The sequence below is a fragment of the Pleurodeles waltl genome, chromosome 2_1, assembly GCF_031143425.1.
Source record: "Pleurodeles waltl isolate 20211129_DDA chromosome 2_1, aPleWal1.hap1.20221129, whole genome shotgun sequence".
Taxonomy (NCBI): Eukaryota; Metazoa; Chordata; class Amphibia; order Caudata; family Salamandridae; genus Pleurodeles; species Pleurodeles waltl.
Window position 1 is genome coordinate 338,670,296 of NC_090438.1, and position 23,296 is coordinate 338,693,591.

Sequence of the window (23,296 nt, forward strand, 5' to 3'; positions counted from 1 at the left end):
TCCAAGGGCATAGAAGTCACCTTTCACTGTAGGCAAATCCTCCACCTCTGGGAAAATGATGTATCTCCTTATGTGTTTCAGCAGGGCAGACAACACTCTGGACAACACGTTGGAAAACATAGGCTGGGACATCCCTGATGCCATGACCACTGTTGTTTGAAATGACCCACTTGCAAGGAAATGGAGCACTGACAGCACCTGCACGTTAGGGGGGATTCCAGTCAGATGGCGGATTGGTGACATCAGGTCTGGCTCCAACTGGGTACACAGTTCCTGGATTGTGGCACAGTCAAACCGGTAGGTGACGATGACATGTCTCTCTTCCATTGTCAACAGGTCCACCAGCGGTCGGTACACCGGAGGATTCCGCCATCTTCTCAACTGTCCCAGCTGACGGTGCCTACGAAGGACAACTGCGAAGAATCAGTCATTATTCCTCTGGGTATGTACCCACAGTTACACACAAGACTACACCACTCAAAAAAACCTTCCTGTATGTGTGTTGAGTGTAGGCCTAGCTATGTGTGACGCAGAAGTAAATGAAGCCAAGTGGGCCCCTGAAATGGCGGCTGCCTGACCTCTAAACTGGGACAATGGGATTGTGGGGTAACTGCGCTGGCGTTGCACACCGTGGCGGTAGGCGGTCGTAGACTGCGGCGCAATGCTGCATTGGTTAACATTGGACACTATGGGTCCCAGGAGCCAATGAACAGGTGCGCCGGCAGTGATGATGCGTACCGCCGCGGACGTCACCGCCATTTTCTATCTGTTCAATCACTAGATACCTGACCTTCGACAGGAGAGGACCTACACTGCAAGTGCTGCTGTGACCTCGGTCTGGAAGCGACGATGGCTGCTTCGTCTGGGGAAAGGGCCCATGCCTTCACTGCACAGGAGTTGGAGAAACTGGTAGACGGGGTCCTCCCCCAGTACACGCTACTCTACGGTCCTCCAGACCAACAGGTTAGTACACAGGGAGCATGTTGTATGGCCTATGCCTGGGTGGAGAGGGCTGGTTGGAAGAGGGAAGGGGGCAGAGTGAAAAGAACAACAATGCATGGGAATGAATGGGCCACATGGCCAGAGTAGGGAGGGGGCCACTCACGACGATGGTGCAGTTGGTAATGACTGTTCCTCTTCCTCTGTGCATGTCATATAGGTCAGCGCCTACCAAAAGAGGGACATTTGGCATGCCATCGCCAAGGACGTCCGGACCCTGGGGGCCCACCAGAGACGGGGCACCCACTGCTGTAAGAGATGGGAGGACATTCGCGGCTGAAGCAAGAAGACGGCGGAGGCTCAGCTGGGGATGTCCTCCCAACGTGGGAGGGGTGCCCGTCGCACCATGACCCCCCTGATGTTCCGGATCCTGGCGGTGGCCTGCCCGGAGTTGGATGGGCGCTTGAGGGCATCACAGCAGACACAAGGGGGTGAGTACAACATAATTATGCTGACTTTGCGTGCAGTGGAGGTGTCTGGGTGGGGGAGGTGGGCTGTGGGTGTCCCTAGGCCAGGGCGAGTTAGGTAGGCAAGACCCCTCCGTAATGTAGGCCATATGGCACTCTACCCCACCTCAGCAGAGTGCCAAGTCGAGGTACAGTTGTCCCTGTGGCATCCATGTGCGCAGATGTCCACCATAGCCATGTAGGCCATATCCCAGAAATTGTATGTGCAAAGGGCAGGAGCACGGCGTAATGCAGGGGGCTGCTGCTTCTGTCTTGTCAGCCAACAGTAGTGGTAATCCATGCACTAAAACTCTCTTTCGTCTGTCTCCCCCCCTTTTTCTGCTCTCCCTGTCCTTTTGTATATCAGCCAAAACTGGGACAAATTGGCCAGAGCACACAGAATATCGTATCCAATAGTGTTGCAAGGATGAAAATCCCTGATGGTTTGTTGAAGGTAAGAGAAAGTATGAGCTTGAAGAAAAAGTCCAGAATCTTGTTAGTAGATGATGCCTTTATTCGTGGGTGTTGTAGAGCATAATAATCATCATAGATAAACAGCCAACACGTGTTTCGTCACACAAGTGACTTCATCAAGGCTGCAAAAAATAGTGATAAAAGCAACAGTTGGTTTATATAAGTGTATGGAATCAATAGTGAACTCTTTGGTGATCATGTGGAAAAGATTCCAAAACCAAAAACCAGTGACTAGTGTGAGGGCTTGGGAAGATTAGTATTTGAGTGAACATGACAAGCAAACAAAGTGTGAAAGGGACACCAATTTAAAAGAGACACAATATAGATAAAGTGATTCAGTATGACCATGCAGTGAATGTAGAGAACCAAAATGTCTCTGATAGTAGACTGATACGTTGTGAACAGCGTATAGAGAGACTGTGAGGCGAAGTATGATAAATACGAGAGTAGGGCAGGGTTAAGAGAAACCAAGTAAGTGGGTGAGTAAGAACACCTAAAGGGGAGATATGGAGCGGTACATAGAAAGTGGGTGACAGAGTGAAGAAAGGGCCCATAGTGGCCTAGAGCAATAATTCATACCTGGGCCGTCAGGCCAGAGTGGTCAATGTTAATAAATCTGTGGGCTAGAATAGGTGATATTGATCTAGGATGGGAAAGAAAAAAAGTTGAAAAGGTATGAGTAGCCAGAAGGGGAACACGATCCGAGAATGTCCGTAGGAATGAGAAGAGGATAGTAAGGTAAAAGATGATTGGCGGAGAAGTCATAGGAGTGAGTAGAAGGTAGAGAAGGTAGAGAGTAAAGAAAGTCACTATGTACATACCTTAATGGATTAATGAAATACAGAGTAGTAAGGCTGCCCGAGCAGAAGCAGGGTGGTTAGGTAGTTGAGCACGTAGGTAAAGACAGGTATGGCAGGCCCTGATAAGCCGTGAGACAAGACCTAAAAGGTGTCAAAAAAATGACTATGAAAGAGTCGGTGTAGAGGGAACAGAGACAAAAAATTAGCCAGAGAGGAATATAGCTGTAGTCTTGTGTTAAGAGGCCAGTAGTGACACCAGTCCTATAGGACTGCAAGGTGCACCTGGTGGGATGAGATATGTATCCAGAAAAGATAATGAGGCAAGTATGGTAGAGTGATGTCAATTCAAAAATTGTTGCGGTACGTATTGTAAAAACGGAGCGCTAATGTGTAGGACAGTAAAGTACTAAAGTACTAAAGTACAGGCGTGAAAAGGTCTGCCTCATGGTAAGTGCGGTCCATGCAACAAAAGTGGCGGACCCCCGCTGCAGTGCGAAATGTGTCAGCACCCCGGTAATAATGCCAGGGCATAAGACGGTACTCAGAACCTAGCCCGGAGAAAGAATGCGGAAATAAGCTGCAAATAAGGTAGGTAGCACGCAGTACAAACTGTAATATTATGCCGATAATGGGCGGGAGGCGAGCGTAAGTCGAGAATAGGCAATTAAAAGTTACTAGTAATGCGCGTACAAACGCGGGATAAGTCAAGGGATTTAGGTTAAGGCTAAAAAAGGGTTAAATCATACACGGTACTTATGTAAACAGTGTAAATGAATCATACATGAACTAACCATGCAGATGAATTAGAGCGGAGTGGACTAATACCCGGAAACGGAGGACATACCTTAAGGAGTCAGGCCGAAGAGGCGCAATGAGCAGTCAAGGAGCGTCTGATGGTCGTTGACGACCCGCGCTCTTATGGTGATCAGGGAGTTGGGGTGCCATGGAAATGGAGGGGGGACACGAAAGTGGGCTGAGGGGGACAGTGTGGCGGCCATCTTAGGTGTATAGCATAGAGGTCCGGACTATAAAGGACTGGTAAAGAATTAATTTAGAGAAAAAAAGAGCAGGCGATGAGCAAGTATGGATAATGGACACCATGGAAAGTGAGGTTAGAACGGGGGAAAAAGGGAGAAATGTCCTAAGTTAGCGAATGGGCCGGTAATCTGGTGATCAAAGGTGTGTACCCCCTACAGTAGCAGTAAAAGAATCCAAAAATATTGGAAGAACACGGTATAAATGAAATAAGAGTACAAATAAAGTTAAACTGGGGTTAAGGACGTAAGCATCATGCCGGAGGATGATAGTACACATAGGTAGTAGACAGAAACGGTGATAAAAGCACTGTTGAGCGAAAAAGAAGTAATGGAAGTCCAGTAAGCCGAAGGCAATAGTGAATGTGAAAGGCAAGACCACGAAATGCAAGCCCAATGCAACAAATATGTCTATACAAATGAACTAAGTAGATGCCTGGCATTACCAAAGACATGGTGCATAGTGAAGCCGACAACACGGAATATAGTTACAAAGTTCAAAAATTAACATCTATTCATAAATGGATGAGTAAATCATTTGTACATAGAGACAGATCCAAACATAATAGAACATAACAAAAAACGTTGTGTACATAATTAAGCTTGAGCATAAGGATTGTGCATAAGTAGATACGATGCAACATGAAGTACGCATAATCAGGATGGAGGAACAGGTTGGTTATGTCAGAAAGAAGTGTAATTCACGGTCCGTGTTGAGGCCTAGCTCAACTGCGCGGAGTTTTATGATCCATTTGGCCTCGCATTTACGCAGTTCCCTGGTTCTGTCTCCCCATCTTGGTGAGTTAGAAACCTGAGTAGTGCCATGGAATCTGATTCTTAGAAGATCCCCTTCCGCGTGTACAGTGTTAAAGTGAACGGCAAGGGGATAGTTGATGTTGACATTTCTGATGGCCCTGATATGCTCCTGAATGCGTTCTTTCAGTGGGCGTATAGAGCTTCCAATGTAGATCAGACCACATACACATATCAAACAATAAACAGTGTATTTCGTGTTGCAGTTAATGAAACTCCTAATGTGGTATGTTGTCCCGGTGTTGTACGAAAAGGATATGGTTTTGTTGAGGGCTAGTTGGCAGGATATGCAGCAGCCACATTTGTAGAAGCCAGTTGGCTTCTCTGGAATCCACCCCAAAGGGCGTGTGGGAGAGGAGGGGCAGAGAAAACTAGGGCACAAAATGTTCCTGAGAGTCCGAACCCTGCTATGCACGATGGTGGGGGACCCGCCTAGTGAGTCTTTGAGACACGTATCCAGCATTAGCAAGTGCCAATGTTTCTTGAGAATGCGTAGTATCGCCTTGCTTGCTGGGCTGTACTGAGTAATAAATGAGACAGGTCTCTGGCTGGTGGGATTTTTTGTGCCAAGTTTCTTAGGTCCTTTGATTAGTAACTTGTGTTGTTCCTTGTTAGAGATGCGTTTGCTAGCTCCCGAGATGAGTTTGTTAGAGTAACCCCTAGCTCGGAAGCGGTGGGTCAGGTTTTCGAGTTCCTGCTTAAAAACATCAGTGTCAGTGCAGTTACGTCGAATCTTAACCATTTCTCCGTATGGGATGGCCTTGATCTGTGTAAGGGGATGAGCGCTCTGTGCATGCAGGATAGAATTGCAGGCGGTGGGTTTTCTGTAAAGTTTAGACATAACCTTGTTGTTGGTAGTGTACAGCAGTAGGTCCAAAAATTCAATTTGAGTAGTGTCCACCTTGTGAGTAAACGCCAGGTTGAACTCATTAGTGTTGAGGTGTTCTATGAGTATATTTAGGTCAGGGATGTCACCAGTCCAGACGGCAAGAATGTCATCAATGTACCTACCCCAGTAAAGAATGTGCTGGGTGAGATGTGTCTGACAATTGGACCAAAGGTGTATTTTCTCAAATTGACCCATGTATAGATTGGCATATGATGGAGAGAACTTAGCTCCCATGGCTAAACCCTGACACTGCCGAAACCACCTGCCATCATGCAGAAATACATTGTTCTCTAAAACTAATCGTGTGAGTTCAAGAAGCATGTGTGTGTGTTCATATAGTGTTGCATCCCGGGTACTGAGTGTGCGTTGGAGCATTTCGAGACCCTTTTTCAGGGGAATGGACGTGTAGAGTGAGCTAACGTCAAGACAACAAAACATGCAGGTATCCGTCCATTCGATGTCTTCAAGTTGACACAAGAGGTCCCTAGTGTCCTGTATGTACGAAGGTAAGTTACGTACCAAAGGTTGGAGAAAAGAGTCAATGTACTCAGAAATGTGTTCCGTGGGAGAACCGATCCCTGAGATGATAGGTCTGCCAGGAGGAATTCCTCCTGGTTTGTGGACTTTAGGTAGGATGTATATGCATGGGGCACGTGGTGCCTCAATGAACAAAAACCTGTATTCTAAATCAGTCAGAAGACAACGGTTTTTTAAAGACGTCAGTTTGGTTTTGATCAAGTTGGTAATGTCAGGAAGAGGGTTTGTTTGGACCACAGAGTAAGCCTGTGTGTCACTGAGTTGTCTGTTGATTTCCGCGATGTAGTCAATTTTGTTCATAATGACAACGTTGCCTCCTTTGTCCGCCTCCCTGATAACTATATCTGTATAAGTGGAGAGTTTATGTAATGCTTGGAGTTCATTGGGGTTGAGATTTTTACTTGGTCTGTAGGTGCGGGTGTTTGTCTTGTCCTCTAAGTTGTATAGTTCTGTACTGATGGCTTTGTAAAAGACGTCGATGTGATTGTCCGGTGGTAAAACGGGGACAAACGTGGAGCTTGGTTTAAGCCCACTGTCAACTTCTAAGTTAGGTGCGATGTTGAGTTCAGTCAATAATTCACTGAAGCTGAGTGAGGGCGAGGAAGTGTTGTCAAGGGAGAGAACCGTATGGACGTCCTGGAGGTCCCTAATGGATTGGTTGCAAGTTGGTAATGTAGCCCGAGCAGTTTTGTTAATGTCTGGTTTGCCATGAAAAAACTTTTTGAGCTTGAGCTTGCGTATGAATTTAAAAAGATCTATGTGGATGGTAGTGTAATCAGGTTTGGAAGTGGGGCAGAAACCCAGACCTTTTTTCAAAACATTTATTTCATGTACAGAAAGTTGCAATTTAGACAGATTCATAACCTGTACTGTTTCCTCTGAAACGTTGGCGGTTTGTTGTAGAGGGGGACCATTCAGGATCTCTGGGTTTTCGCGGTCGCGCGAGTTGTCATTCCCTCCCTGGAGTTTACTGGGGTGTTTCCTGCCGCCCCTGCGGGTGGTTTGTGTTTAAGCCTGACCTGTTGTAGTTCTGTCGTAATCCCTTACTGTATCGGCCAAGTTCCTCTAAAAAAGAACTCGACTGTTGAGTTGTATTTTGTGGATGTGTACTAGCCGAGGACCCATCTATGTGTGATTCACTGCAGTCACTGGATAGATTAAAGATGTCAGATAAACTACCTGCGGTTGACCCAGCAGGCGTGTTAGGTTTAGTGGGTATGTTACCGGAGTCTTTGTTAAACTGGTCAAATTTCCGTGCAAAAGTATAAATTCTACCGTTATTGTAATCGTTGTCATCTCTGACAAGTTTGCGCATTTTTTTGTCTTTTATGTATAGCTGATACCCAGTAAGTATTTCCCTCATAATGGTGTAATTCTTATCTGTAGCTTCCGGGAGGTTGAGATTTTTGATCTCCTCCTCCAGGGATGCAATGTCCTGTAGTAGTTTGTTGCGTTTTCTATCAGCATGTTTAATCAATATGTTAATCATGCTGAAGGAGGTGGAGGAGATAAGGTGTTTCCATTCCCCAAGTAAGTCATGGTCAAGGTCTTCAAAGGATGGAAAGATTATCACTCGTAGTCCTCTAGGGACTTGTTTAAGTTCCAAGTAACGTTTGAGAGTGGTGATGTCCCACCAACTGGCAAGCTCCTGTTTTCTTAGTCTCTCTAGTTTAATACATTTCTGTCTCAGTCCTTCCTTGGACGGTGTAGAGTCTGTGGTGCGTTGAGTCAGGGGATTTCTAGAGAATAGCTCCGCAGCTAAGGTGTCCCGGTTATCATCAAATGAAGCCATGTTGTGAAGCCTAACGATGGGGTACCACTTCCGATCAGAAGAAATACAAATGATACAATCACACAATGTACAATTCCTAGAGTGCGGCTAACCCTATTCAGACAGAATATAACCTGGAAATAGAAGAAACACAAGGGTAGTAAGGGTGATGGATGCCGCACTTCTAGGTAGTAAAACAGTAGTTTTTAACAAATAAAATGAAAGAGCAATGTCTGGTGCAATCTGGCCAAGTGCCCTACTACCCAGAAGGCACCAAAACGGGTAACAAAATACCCACAGCCAAAACTGAGACAAATTGGCCAGAGCACACAGAATATCGTATCCAATAGTGTTGCAAGGATGAAAATCCCTGATGGTTTGTTGAAGGTAAGAGAAAGTATGAGCTTGAAGAAAAAATCCAGAATCTTGTTAGTAGATGATGCCTTTATTCGTGGGTGGTGTAGAGCATAATAATCATCATGGATAAACAGCCAACACGTGTTTCGTCACACAAGTGACTTCATCAAGGCTGCAAAAAATAGTGATAAAAGCAACAGTTGGTATATATAAGTGTATGGAATCAATAGTGAACTCATTGGTGATCATGTGGAAAAGATTCCAAAACCAAAAACCAGTGACTAGTGTGAGGGCTTGGGAAGATTAGTATTTGAGTGAACATGACAAGCAAACAAAGTGTGAAAGGGACACCAATTTAAAAGAGACACAATATAGATAAAGTGATTCAGTATGACCATGCAGTGAATGTAGAGAACCAAAATGTCTCTGATAGTAGACTGATACGTTGTGAACAGCGTATAGAGAGACTGTGAGGTGAAGTATGATAAATACGAGACTAGGGCAGGGTTAAGAGAAACCAAGTAAGTGGGTGAGTAAGAACACCTAAAGGGGAGATATGGAGCGGTACATAGTAAGTGGGTGACAGAGAGAAGAAAGGGCCCATAGTGGCCTAGAGCAATAATTCATACCTGGGCCGTCAGGCCAGAGTGGTCAATGCTAATAAATCTGTGGGCTAGAATAGGTGATATTGATCTAGGATGGGAAAGAAAAAAAGTTGAAAAGCTATGAGTAGCTAGAAGGGGAACACGATCCGAGAATGTCCGTAGGAATGAGAAGAGGATAGTAAGGTAAAAGATGATTGGCGGAGAAGTCATAGGAGTGAGTAGAAGGTAGAGAAGGTAGAGAGTAAAGAAAGTCACTATGTACATACCTTAATGGATTAATGAAATTCAGAGTAGTAAGGCTGCCCGAGCAGCAGCAGGGTGGTTAGGTAGTTGAGCACGTAGGTAAAGACAGGTATGGCAGGCCCTGATAAGCCGTGAGACAAGACCTAAAAGGTGTAAAAAAAATGACTATCAAAGAGTCGGTGTAGAGGGAACAGAGACAAAAAATTAGCCAGAGAGGAATATAGCTGTAGTCTTGTGTTAAGAGGCCAGTAGTGACACCAGTCCTATAGGACTGCATGGTGCACCTGGTGGGATGAGATATGTATCCAGAAAAGATAATGAGGCAAGTATGGTAGAGTGATGTCAATCCAAAAATTGTTGCGGTACGTATTATAAAAACGGAGCGCTAATGTGTAGGACAGTAAAGTACTAAAGTACTAAAGTACAGGCGTAAAAAGGTCTGCCTCATGGTAAGTGCGGTCCATGCAACAAAAGTGGCGGACCCCCGCGGCAGTGCGAAATGTGTCAACACCCCGGTAATAATGCCAGGGCATAAGACGGTACTCAGAACCGAGCCCGGAGAAAGAATGCGGAAATAAGCTGCAAATAAGGTAAGTAGCACGCAGTAAAAACGGTAATATTATGCCGATAATGGGCGGGAGGCGAGCGTAAGTCGAGAATAGGCAATCAAAAGTTACTAGTAATGCGCGTACAAACGCCGGATAAGTCAAGGGGTTAAGGCTAAAAAAGGGTTAAATCATACACGGTACTTATGTAAACAGTGTAAATGAATCATACATGAACTAACCATGCAGATGAAATAGAGCGGAGTGGACTAATACCCGGAAACGGAGGACATACCTTAAGGAGTCAGGCCGAAGAGGCGCAATGAGCAGTCAAGGAGCGTCTGATGGTCGTTGACGACCCGCACTCTGATGGTGATCAGGGAGTTGGGGTGGCATGGAAATGGAGGGGGGAAACGAAAGTGGGCTGAGGGGGACAGTGTGGCGGCCATCTTAGGTGCATAGAATAGAGGTCCGGACTATGAAGGACTGGTAAAGAATTAATTTAGAGAAAAAAAGAGCAGGCGAGGAGCAAATATGGATAATGGACACCATGGAAAGTGAGGTTAGAACGGGGGAAAAAGGGAGAAATGTCCTAAGTTAGCGAATGGGCCGGTAATCTGGTGATCAAAGGTGTGTACCCCCTACAGTAGCAGTAAAAGAAGCCAAAAATATTGGAAGAACACGGTATAAATGAAATAAGAGTAAAAATAAAGTTAAACGGGGGTTAAGGACGTAAGCATCATGCCGGAGGATGATAGTACACATAGGTAGTAGACAGAAACGGTGATAAAAGCACTGTTGAGCGAAAAAGAAGTAATGGAAGTCCAGTAAGCCAAAGGCAATAGTGAATGTGAAAGGCAAGACCACGAAATGCAAGAACCCAATACAACAAATATGTCTATACAAACGAACTAAGTAGATGCCTGGCATTACCAAAGACATGGTGCATAGTGAAGCCGAGAACACGGAATATAGTTACAAAGTTCAAAAATTAACATCTATTCATAAATGGATGAGTAAATCATTTGTACATAGAGACAGATCCAAACATAATAGAACATAACGAAAAACTTTGTGTACATAATTAAGCTTGAGCATAAGGATTGTACATAAGTAGATACGATACAACATGAAGTAGGCATAATCAGGATGGAGGAACAGGTTGGTTATGTCAGAAAGAAGTGTAATTCACGGTCCGTGTTGAGGCCTAGCTCAACTGCGCAGAGTTTTATGATCCATTTAGCCTCGCATTTACGCAGTTCCTCTAAAAAAGAACTCGACTGTTGAGTTGTATTTTGTGGATGTGTACTAGCCGAGGACCCATCTATGTGTGATTCACTGCAGTCACTGGATAGATTAGAGATAAACTACCCGCGGTTGACCCAGCAGGCGTGTTAGGTTCAGTGGGTCTGTTACCGGAGTCTTTGTTAAACTGGTCAAATATCCGTGCAAAAGTATAAATTCAACCATTATTGTAATCGTTGTCATCTCTGACAAGTTTGCGCATTTTTTTGGCTTTTATGTATAGCTGATTCCCAGTAAGTATTTCCCTCATAATGGTGTAATTCTTATCTGTAGCTTCCGGAGGTTGAGATTTTTGATCTCCTCCTCCAGGGATGCAATGTCCTGTAGTAGTTTGTTGCGTTTTCTATCAGCATGTTTAATCAATATGTTAATCATTTAACACTTTACACGGGGAAGGGGATCTTCTAAGAATCAGATTCCATGGCATTACTCAGGTTTCTAACTCACCAAGATGGGGAGACAGAACCAGGGAACTGCGTAAATGCGAGGCCAAATGGATCATAAAACTCCGCGCAGTTGAGCTAGGCCTCAACACGGACCGTGAATTAAACTTCTTTCTGACATAACCAACCTGTTCCTCCATCCTGATTATGCCTACTTCATGTTGCATCGTATCTACTTATGTACAATCCTTATGCTCAAGCTTAATTATGTACACAACGTTTTTCGTTATGTTCTATTATGTTTGGATCTGTCTCTATGTACAAATGATTTACTCATCCATTTATGAATAGATGTTAATTTTTGAACTTTGTAACTATATTCCGTGTTCTCGGCTTCACTATGCACCATATCTTTGGTAATGCCAGGCATCTACTTAGTTCGTTTGTATAGACATATTTGTTGTATTGGGTTCTTGCATTTCGTTGTCTTGCCTTTCACATTCACTATTGCCTTCGGCTTACTGGACTTCCATTACTTCTTTTTCGCTCAACGGTGCTTTTATCACCGTTTCTGTCTACTACATATGTGTACTATCATCCTCCGGCATGATGCTTACGTCCTTAACACCCGTTTAACTTTATTTTTACTCTTATTTCATTTATACCGTGTTCTTCCAATATTTTTGGCTACTTTTACTGCTACTGTAGGGGGTACACACCTTTGATCACCAGATTACCGGCCTATTCCCTAACTTAGGACATTTCTCCCTTTTTCCCCCGTTCTAACCTCACTTTCCATGGTGTCCATTATCCATACTTGCTCCTCGCCTGCTCTTTTTTTCTCTAAATTAATTCTTTACCAGTCCTTTATAGTCCGGACCTCTATTCTATACACCTAAGATGGCCGCCACACTGTCCCCCTCAGCCCACTTTCGTGTCCCCCCTCCATTTCCATGCCACCCCAACTCCCTGATCACCATAAGAGCGCGGGTCGTCAACGACCATCAGACGCTCCTTGACTGCTCATCACGCCTCTTCGGCCTGACTCCTTAAGGTATGTCCTCCGTTTCCGGGTATTAGTCCACTCCGCTCTAATTCATCTGCATGGTTAGTTCATGTATGATTCATTGACACTGTTTACAAAAGTACCGTGTATGATTTAACCCTTTTTTAGCCTTAACCTAAATCCCTTGACTTATCCCGCGTTTGTATGCGCATTACTAGTAACTTTTGATTGCCTATTCTCGACTTACGCTCGCCTCCCGCCCATTATCAGCATAATATTAACGTTTTTACTGCGTGCTACCTACCTTATTTGCAGCTTATTTCTGCATTCTTTCTCCGGGCTCGGTTCTGAGTACCGTCTTATGCCCTGGCATTATTACCGGGGTGTTGACACATTTCGCACTGCCGCGGGGGTCCGCCACTTTTGTTGCATGGACCGCACTTACCATGAGGCAGACCTTTTCACGCCTGTACTTTAGTACTTTAGTACTTTACTGTCCTACACATTAGCGCTCCGTTTTTACAATACGTACCGCAACAATTTTTGGATTGACATCACTCTACCATACTTGCCTCATTATCTTTTCTGGATACATATCTCATCCCACCAGGTGCACCTTGCAGTCCTATAGGACTGGTGTCACTACTGGCCTCTTAACACAAGACTACAGCTATATTCCTCTCTGGCTAATTTTTTGTCTCTGTTCCCTCTACACCGACTCTTTCATAGTCATTTTTTTGACACCTTTTAGGTCTTGTCTCACGGCTTATCAGGGCCTGCCATACCTGTCTTTACCTACGTGCTCAACTACCTAACCACCCTGCTGCTGCTCAGGCAGCCTTACTACTCTGAATTTCATTAATCCATTAAGGTATGTACATAGTGACTTTCTTTACTCTCTACCTTCTCTACCTTCTACTCACTCCTATGACTTCTCCGCCAATCATCTTTTACCTTACTATCCTCCTCTCATTCCTACGGACATTCTCGGATCGTGTTCCCCTTCTGGCTACTCATAGCTTTTCAACTTTTTTTCTTTCCCATCCTAGATCAATATCACCTATTCTAGCCCACAGATTTATTAGCATTGACCACTCTGGCCTGACGGCCCAGGTATGAATTATTGCTCTAGGCCACTATGGGCCCTTTCTTCTCTCTGTCACCCACTTACTATGTACCGCTCCATATCTCCCCTTTAGGTGTTCTTACTCACCCACTTACTTGGTTTCTCTTAACCCTGCCCTAGTCTCGTATTTATCATACTTCGCCTCACAGTCTCTCTATACGCTGTTCACAACGTATCAGTCTACTATCAGAGACATTTTGGTTCTCTACATTCACTGCATGGTCATACTGAATCACTTTATCTATATTGTGTCTCTTTAAAATTGGTGTCCCTTTCACACTTTGTTTGCTTGTCATGTTCACTCAAATACTAATCTTCCCAAGCCCTCACAGTAGTCACTGGTTTTTGGTTTTGGAATCTTTTCCACATGATCACCAATGAGTTCACTATTGATTCCATACACTTATATAAACCAACTGTTGCTTTTATCACTATTTTTTGCAGCCTTGATGAAGTCACTTGTGTGACGAAACACGTGTTGGCTGTTTATCTATGATGATTATTATGCTCTACAACACCCACGAATAAAGGCATCATCTACTAACAAGATTCTGGACTTTTTCTTCAAGCTCATACTTTCTCTTACCTTCAACAAACCATCAGGGATTTTCATCCTTGCAACACTATTGGATACAATATTCTGTGTGCTCTGGCCAATTTGTCTCAGTTTTGGCTGTGGGTATTTTGTTACCCGTTTTGGTGCCTTCTGGGTAGTAGGGCACTCGGCCAGATTGCACCAGACATTGCTCTTTCATTTTATTTGTTAAAAACTACTGTTTTACTACCTAGAAGTGCGGCATCCGTCACCCTTACTACCCTTGTGTTTCTTCTATTTCCAGGTTATATTCCTTTCGTAGATCAGCATCAACAGGCGGAGGTACAGTGGCACCGGAGCACGAGGGAGCTGCATCCCTCATGGCCATGGAGGGCCACACCACGGACTCTGAATGCACCACTGGGACGGAGGGAGAGGGGAGCTTCACATCGGCACTGGATCACCAAGCAGTGACACGGACTCGTTCGCCGATGGGGGCTCCCTTGTGGTGGCGGCACCATCTGTGCCCCCCAGCTATACAGTTACAGCCGCCACCTCCTCTACCAGCACCGCCCTCCCAGAAGCCCCTCAGCGTTCGCCCCATGCCCGCTCACCCAGGAGGGTGGGCATCACCTTCACCCCAGGCACCTCAGGCCCTGCCCCAGTCACCCCTGATGCCCTCAGTGAGGAGGCCATTGACCTCCTCAGGTCACTCACTGTTGGCAGTCTACCATTGTATTCCTGCAGGGCATTCATTCTGGTCAGGCTGTCCTTCAGCGAACCCTGCAATCTCTGGCCTCAGCACTGATGGCAGCCATTGTCCCTGTGTCTAGCCTCCCCCCGTCCAACTTCCTCCACCCAGACCCAATCTCCTGTACCCCAGCCCATCCCAAGCACAGCAACAGACCAGCATGCACACAAGTCAACACACACAAGTAGCTCAAGCAAACATAGGCACCACACACACCACAGGCACTCACACAAGCCTCACCCACGTACAGACACAGCAACATCCACTTCCTCCACTGTGTCCCCCTCCTCCTCTTCTCCCTCCTCCCTCCCAGTGTCGTCTACACACACACCTGCATGCACAACATCTACAGGCACCATGAATCGCACAAGGAGACCCAGCACCACAAGCCGCTCACCTGCACTCACCACCTCCACTCCCATTTACACGTCCCGTGTGTCCTCTCCCAGTGTGTCTGTGACGCCCCCTCCCAAAGTACACAAACGCCGGCAATCACTCACCCAACATCCATCCATCTCACGACAGCCTCCAGTACCTGCACCTGCACTGAAAACAGCTAAAGTGACACCTCCTACAACCACCTCCTCTTCCTCCACTCCCAGACCCCCTCCAGCTACCCATCCCAGTTTTCGTCAGAAACTGTCCCTCTGTAAACTTGACCTTTCCCCCCCCTCCAATTCATCAGTCCTGTCGTAGCGCCTCAGACAAAAAGCCTCCAATACCAGTGGTGCCTGTTCAAGGTTTGTGGAGTGCACCGGCCACCAGGGCAGGCAGTATGACACGGAGCCAAGGCACTGGTAGCCCACCCCCTGTAAAGACTCCAAAATTGGAGAGTGGACGACGGGACCGTGTTAAGACTCCTGGTGGGAAACCAACTGACATGGGTTCCAGGGGGATTGGAGAGTCAGCTTTGACTCCACCAAAGGTGGGGAATGGCCAGAGGAAGTCTGCCCAGCCGGTTGTGAGTGTCACAGCGGAGAAGTGCACCATCATTTCCGGCGGTCGAGACACAACCGCCAGCACCGTCGTCACTGGTCCAGAGACCACCGCCAGAGTCATAGCCCAGGAGGGCCCAAGTATTGTCACTGGTCCTGAGACCACCGCCGGAGTCACAGCCCAGGAGGGCCCAAGTATCGTCACTGGTCCTGAGACCACCGCCAGAGTCACAGCCCAGGAGGGCCCAACTATCATCACTGGTCCGGAGACCACCGCCAGAGTCACAGCCCAGGAGGGCCCAAGTATCGTCACTGGTCCTGAGACCACGGTCAGAGTCACAGCCCAGGAGGGCCCAACTATCGTCACTGGTCCTGAGACCACCGACACCGCCAGAGTCAGTGCCCTGGAGGGCCCCGGCTGCCACAGCCCCGCTGGCCAATGATGGAACGTCATGCCACACACCAATGCCCAGTGTAGAGAACGTCATGCCACACACCAATGCCCAGTGTAGAGAACGTCATGCCACACACCAATGTTCGTATCAGAACCGCCATGTCAAAGCACCGCTGAACAGGGCAAAGACTGCAATGGCAAAGCACATCTGAACAGGGCAAAGACCCCCATGGCAAAGCACCGCTGAACAGGGCAAAGACCGCCATGGCAAAGCACCGCTGAACAGGGCATGCACCGGGTAGGAATGCATGGACCGCCACATCAGGCATCCTTATCCCATGTGCAGCTGGGACAGTGACAGGACAGGCACTTTCACGGGGAGACTCATCCAGTCTGGGCACCAGTCCCCCCCAGTACCAGTGGAGACCTGCATCTACTTGAGAGACTGTGGCTTTGCACTCCCCAGGATACATCAATGGGCATGGTGCCCCGTCGTGGATCTGGCTTTGCAGTCATCCGGCTGAGGTGCCCCCCCTTCACTTCCCCCTGAGGTGCCTGTAGTATTTCTATCTGATGCCCCGGCAGTGTTCTCTCCGATTGTGGTCAGGTATCGTTTGTGGGCCTCGCCCGTGTATTTTTGGACTGATGGTGCAGACATTGTTATGTACATATCTGCACTACTTCTCGTATTGTATATAATTATGACTGATTTTCAAATATATATCTGTATATTTTTGTATGACATGTATATTGCCACATTACAGTGTTTGGCCAAATTTTGCATTGTCTTTTCATTCTTCTGGGGGGATTGTGGGTTGTTACTGTGGTTTTTTGTGAATGCATTGGTGTGTATGTTGTAATATGCGAGGGTGGGGGTGGGGTTGTTTGGTGTGTGTCCCCCTAACTTTTGCCTCCCCCTCCCCCATGTCGTAGGTGCAGTACTCACCGTTGTCTTTTGCGCCTATGTAGCTGTTGGTCGTAGAGGAGCAGGAACACAAGGGCAGGGAGTATTTGGAGTTCCGGGTCCATTGAGTCCTCGTTCCTCGTTCCTCGTGGGATGTGTTCAGATGAGCGTTTTCCCATTGCAAAGCTGTTTCCGTTGTTTTCCACGGTGAATCTGCCCCGGAAAAGGTGGTGGATTGGCGGGTTGTAATACTGTGGGCGGTACATTGTCTTCCGCCTGTCTGTTGGCGGTGACCGCCGCGCTGCTTGTCTGTACCGCTGTGGCGGTTGGAGTGTTAAAGTGGCTGTCTTTGTTGGCGGTTTCCGCCAGGGTCATAATTCCCTTTTTTTGTCCGCTGGCCTGTTTGCGGTATTTCCACAGCTTTAACACCGTCGGCCAGGGTTGTAATCACCCCCACAATCTACATCAGTGGGTATCAGATACGTTGCCCATTGGATCCAACATGGATGTAGTGATTTTGCGTTTGAACGCTCGCTTTAGTAACACCCTCTAGGGCTGGAAGAAGGGACACGACAATAATGCGCTTCCTCTGGGCAAGAGGTCTCTCTCTAAGGACTGCCAACTGGACCGTATTGAGAATTTTCTCAGTGGGAGCAAAGCATTGTTCAGCTGTAGAGTATAATTGTGATTTATATGCAATTGGGACAGTCTCACCCTCATTGAATGTCACATAGGTGAAAGCAATGGCACCAGCAATTACTCTGATGACCAAATGTTTTTTATTGTCCTTTTTATGCAAGTGTTTTGCTTCAAGCATGTCTTTTTGCAAAGCTTTTAAAATGCATGTGTGTTTTACTGTATGAAATTTTCCAGTAAAATCAGGACGTATTCAGTCGTACAATGGTTTGATGCATTGTGCATAATCTGGAATACATATTCTGCCAAAGTTTAAAAAGCCCAACACTGACTGGAGCTTTTTTATTGTGTTTGGAGGTTGTAGTTGTGTGCATTTTTCTAAAAATTGGTCCACCAGGCTCCTGCCTTCATCCGACAATTCGTATCCCAGAAACAGGACCATGAGGAAAGTTATTTCCTTTTTTTTTAAGTTGAATTTGTAACCAATTTTGGCAAATCCTACAACAATGCGTACTACCTGTGAGATAAATGTCATCCACATATGACAACACCTCTGGGTCAATGTTATGTAAAATAGATGGTACACTAGCTGAGAACAGTCCTGGGATGTTCTTGTACCCCTGTGGGAGTCAGCAGAATTTTTTCTGAGAGCCAAGGGTGCTAAAACTTGTTAGGTTCCAATTCCGGGCACTATGTTTTGGCAGAAAAACCCATTGGATATATCTATGGTTGTCTTGTATTTTCTGCACACTATGTTGTTCATAAGTGCTGTGCTGTGTGCATTTTGTATAGCAAATGTTTTGTGTGACTATTGAACTTGCTGTAGTCTAAGACTATTCTATATGAATGGTCAGGTTTAGCGACTAGAAAAAATGAATTATTCATGGATGAGACTGAGAGTTCAATCACACCCTGGTACTCCAATTGATTGAAGATTTCCCAATTAGCATCATATTTTATAGGATATCGGGGTTGCGGTTGGGATTTTATTGGCATTACGTGGTGGGGGAATCTTTCTCCCATTCTACGTGATTGCGATACAATGCAGGGTCCTGTGCCACTGCCAGATCGATGGCATGTATATCAACAAGCTTTCTGGGAACAAAGGGTGAGAAGGATTTTTCAATCATATCCTCTCCATAAGGGGGATTGCGGATGAATTCTGGTGGCCAATATTTTTCAGCCAGAAAAATATCATAAATAGAGACAACGCCGTCCTAAAAGATAGTGTCAATTATGAGTTCAATGTCCCCTTGTAACGGAATAGTTACTCTATACACCCTTTCGGGTGTGGAGGCATTCATGCCCGCAGTTTCAACTTGTAAGAAATCATCAGCTGCTTTCACCTCCAGATGCTCTTGAAGATCCTGGCGAACAATTATGACCTCTGCTGCACTGTCGAGAAGTGCCAGTGCCCACTCCTGTTCTTCAGTAAAGCCCCCTTCTTGAGTGGCATGTCGAATTGTAACTGCTGACACTTTTTTCTTTTTAAAATGGTTTTTTTGTTGGGGAAGTTTCTCTTCTTTTTTAATTGAAGCTTCAGACAAGTGTTGTGAGTCCTTTCTTAGTTTCACATACTCAGTTCACTGTTCTGACCACCCACCCCTCTCACTGCGTTCTTCCGGTGAGTCCTGAAAGAAATGAGTTTGGCATGTATCAGTATATTGATATCTGTCAGGCGTTTTTATATTATCCCTATTTCTCAGGTTATACCCATTTTGTGGGGTCTCCGCGTGTAGAGATTCTCCGCTTTCTTTTTTAGGTGTTTGTTGTTTTTAATCTAAGTGTTTTTTGGCACCTTCAGGTGCTTGATTGGTAGGATCTTTATTAGATCTGCTTTGAAATTGTGGTTTAATCAGTCTGGTCCAAAATACTAGAGTAGGTTTCTGTGATAATCTTTGGTAGCTCCTGTCCTTTATTCTGTGGAGCAACATCATGGAGCCGCATGCGCACTGCTAGTGCGACGGCTTCCCCTTTAAGATTACTTAATATGATTGAGGATACCATGGCAACATTGCCCATTAATTGCATCCACAAATCCAGGGCTGGGGCAGCCCCATATTCATCTTGAATTTGTTTTAACACCTCCAGAAGATTGGCAAGTGTTGGTGTACTGTGTGCAGTAGTATAGAGCGTGGCAAATACCGTGCCCCATGTTTTGCAGTTATCAACTGTGGGAACCATCCCAAATGGCAAGCACATAGAGAGAAATCTATGTTTATCCTGATGTCCTGTATGAGGAAAAACCATCACTGCTCAGAGGACCTAACCTAACATGTAATATTGTATGTGGTAGGGTGCCATCAAGATAGTTGTTATGGTCTTGAGAAGATAAAGGCATTTCTAAATACGCATAAGTTCTGTATGTTTGCAGGTGTAGTGGGAAAATAAATTATGTTCTATGCGCTGGATGAACCTCAACAACAACTGCTACCCATTGTGGGTTCACCAATTTAATGGTAGATGTATGTTCAGAGATAAGGACACCTATTGGAGATTAGTCTTATAAGGTTTAGGCCTGAAGAACCTACAGCTCAAGATAGGTACTACCTATTTAACTGAGGAGGAAATCCTCAATACCATGGACGTCTCCTAGTATTCAGGTGTCTTTAGCCTTAGATGAGACAGAGACACTTAGGAGGATCCGAAAATAGTGCCTGACCAAACATTAGTAGCACCATGTTGTGTAGGTTGTCATAATGCTAATGAGGCTACTGGATTTGGGAAACAGGATCAGATGAATTGTGGGTACTAAGTAGAATTCCACACCACATGATGCCTGTCGGCCTAATCCAGGTTCGCAGTGCCTCATCTCTGGCTGAGATTACTGTGGCAACCGGGCAAGGAAGACTCCTCAGGGAAATTGTGGTCAATCAAATCCCTTCCCTTTCTCTCAGTTACCAATGGGTCTCACACAGGTAAGGCCAACAGAGGCAGAATATGGTTCAATAAGGATTTATTGAAATAACTGCATTTTAGATAAAAAGGCATGTATTTTAACAACTGGGAGGATAAAATACAATAAAAACAAACAGGTCACTAGCGAAGTAAAACACAAGAATAGTCCTATTATACTGTCACTAGGAGTGATGTAGATATTTCTCCTGCCTACACTATGTCTTAGAACAGTGTGATAAGCCTAATCTGCCTTTTGGGTTCCCCGCTGGGGTATATCATCCCTCAGACCTGGAGGAAGAAGCCTGTAGTCTAGAGAGAAACCGTGCCCATGTGGACCAGGGATCCGGCTGTCTAAGCAAGTAGCTGCAGAGAAGCAGTTAGCAATAAGCATGCAGTTGTGATCATCTGGCTGGAATCTCCCTCTAACGTGCCTGGGACAAAAGGAGTGTTTTTATAGTAAAACAGCTGACATTCTAAGAAATAGTCCCCATGTATGAGTGTGTGTTTTCTGTGAATGTTGGAGACACAGCATACCATGTTTGTCCACAAACCTATCCGACTGTAGCTTTGGAGAAAGCACAAAGTGAAATAAATGCCCTACTAAGAATGAAATGCTTTCCTAGGGGAAGTACAATGAGAAAAAGAAAATAAAACAGCACTGCAAATGTTGCAATTGCTAGAAAAATAAAGCAATGTTGAATAAAATGTAACAGGGTTAAATGCACAGTGGCAGGCCTAGTTGGCTTAAAACTACGTGTCTAAAATATTTCTAAATAGCTATACAACAATGCTGCAAACAACAGCAAATGGATCAGCATGCAGGCTGAAACACACACAACTGTAGGCACACAACACAAGTCACTCAAGAACGACATAAAGGTAGAAAGGGAATTGCAGGACAAATGTATACCCAAAATAAAACAACAGTTTGGGTCTATAAAATATAAAGTTTTTAAAGTCCAATGCCATTGGCCAGTCCGTATTGTTCTGCACATGCACATCACTGTGCCGTCACTTGACTTCTAACTGGCATGGAACCTCCACAGAAAGGGGCATCAAGTGGGCAGGCAGCCACCTCAGTGATCATCCTTGGGGGAGTGGTGGGCTTCTTTTTGGGGGAGGGGTACGGGTGCCTGAGGGGAGCAGGTGTGACAGGGGAGGACTTGGAGGTGGGAGGGAGGGGTTAGGAGGTGGTCAGGTATCTTGGGTTTGGGATGGGGTGGCGGGAACAGGGGAAAGGTCAAGGTCAAACAAAAAAAAAACCTAGGTATACAGGGACGATCAGCAGAAGGGTAGCGATTTGGAGGTTGAGAGAGTGGTTGTATGTTATGTTGGTGTGGATGTTGTGGGTTTGTGCATGTGGGAGGTATGCTTGTGTGTAGGTGGTGTATGTTGTGTGGGTGAGTGTGTGCATTTGTGTGTCCTGGGGGACAGAGAGGCGGAGGTGCTGGGGAAAATAGTGGCGGATGTATGTGTGTCTGTTGAGGTGGTGTCTACATATATGCTGGATATGGCAGATATCTATGTGTCTGCTTGGGCAGTGTCTGCAGGTATGGTGGGTATGGTAGATGTCTGTGTGTCTGTTAGGGTGATGTCTGTGGGTATGGTGGGTATAGTGGGTGTGTCACTGACTGTTGTGGTGGTGGCTGTGGGTATGCTTGATGTTGTGTGTGGTCCTGTGGGGTTGATGGGGGTGTCTGTGGAAGTGGTGACTGATCTTGTGTCTATGCGTGTCTGTTGTTTGCTTACATACCAGTGTGTTTTGTGGTGCTTGTGTCTGTATGCTGTTCTTGTGTGTTGAAGTGGGTACATGTGGTAGGCAGAGGAATGGGGGATTTGAATTGGAAAGAGGGAGGTGGAGGGGGGCAGAAGGTGGGAGCTGACTGGCTGCCGTCAATGTGGAGGTCAGAGCCTGAAATGATCTCTGCAGGCCAGACATTGCACCATGAATGCCTTCTAGGAATGCATAAGTAGGCTGAAGTTGGGTTGCCAATCACTGGATGGTGTTTACAATGGCTGTCTGACCCACAGAGATACTTCTCAGGTGGTCAATAGCCTCCTCATTAAGGGCAGCAGGGGTAACGGGGGCAGGGAAAGAGGTGCCTGCAACAAAGGACACAGCCACCCTCTTAGATAAGCTGGCCCAATCAACTGGGTGGGGAACAAAAAGGAGGGTGGTGATAGAACAGGGGGTGGGGGCAAAAATGATACATGGGTATGCCCGATGGGTCTGCCACCACTAGGGAGCATCCACTGTAGGAAGATTCAGATGATGAAGATGATGCTCCAGTCTCCCTCGTGACCCTCTCCCTCCGGGCCACTGCGTCCCCCTGTGTCTGTGGTGTCTTGACCCGAGATCCTGTGTCCAGATGCGTCCCCACGCGGCTGTTCCCTGTCTCCTTTGATTCCGGGCACTGATGCTGCAAATACAAAGAGAAATATGGCATCACATCTATGATCACACTTGAACACCAGCTCTGATTAGCAAACAATACCATGATGTCAAGTAGGCCCCAGCCACAAAGTCCACCTAAATGGCCCATACATGTGCCGTACCATATGCATGTATGCATTATTCCCTATGAACTGTAAACAGTTGCAGAAAGGAAAATCAGGATCTCAGACAGCTACCATTGCATGGCTGAAGTTGTACAATCACAGTAATCATTGAACTAGTAGGAGATCCCATCAACCTCAAAGCTTTGCCCCACGGAGCATACCTCAGTTGCCTGTTGTCATACAATAGTAGGCCAATGCCACTGCATTCCCACAGATCCCACACAAGGTCATGCACACATCTATTTGTCACATACATAATGACCCAACAATAAGAAATGATGCTCCAAAATCCTGTGATGTTGCTGACAAAAGTTCAATAGCCTGTGGAAGGAGACATGGAAATACTCATGT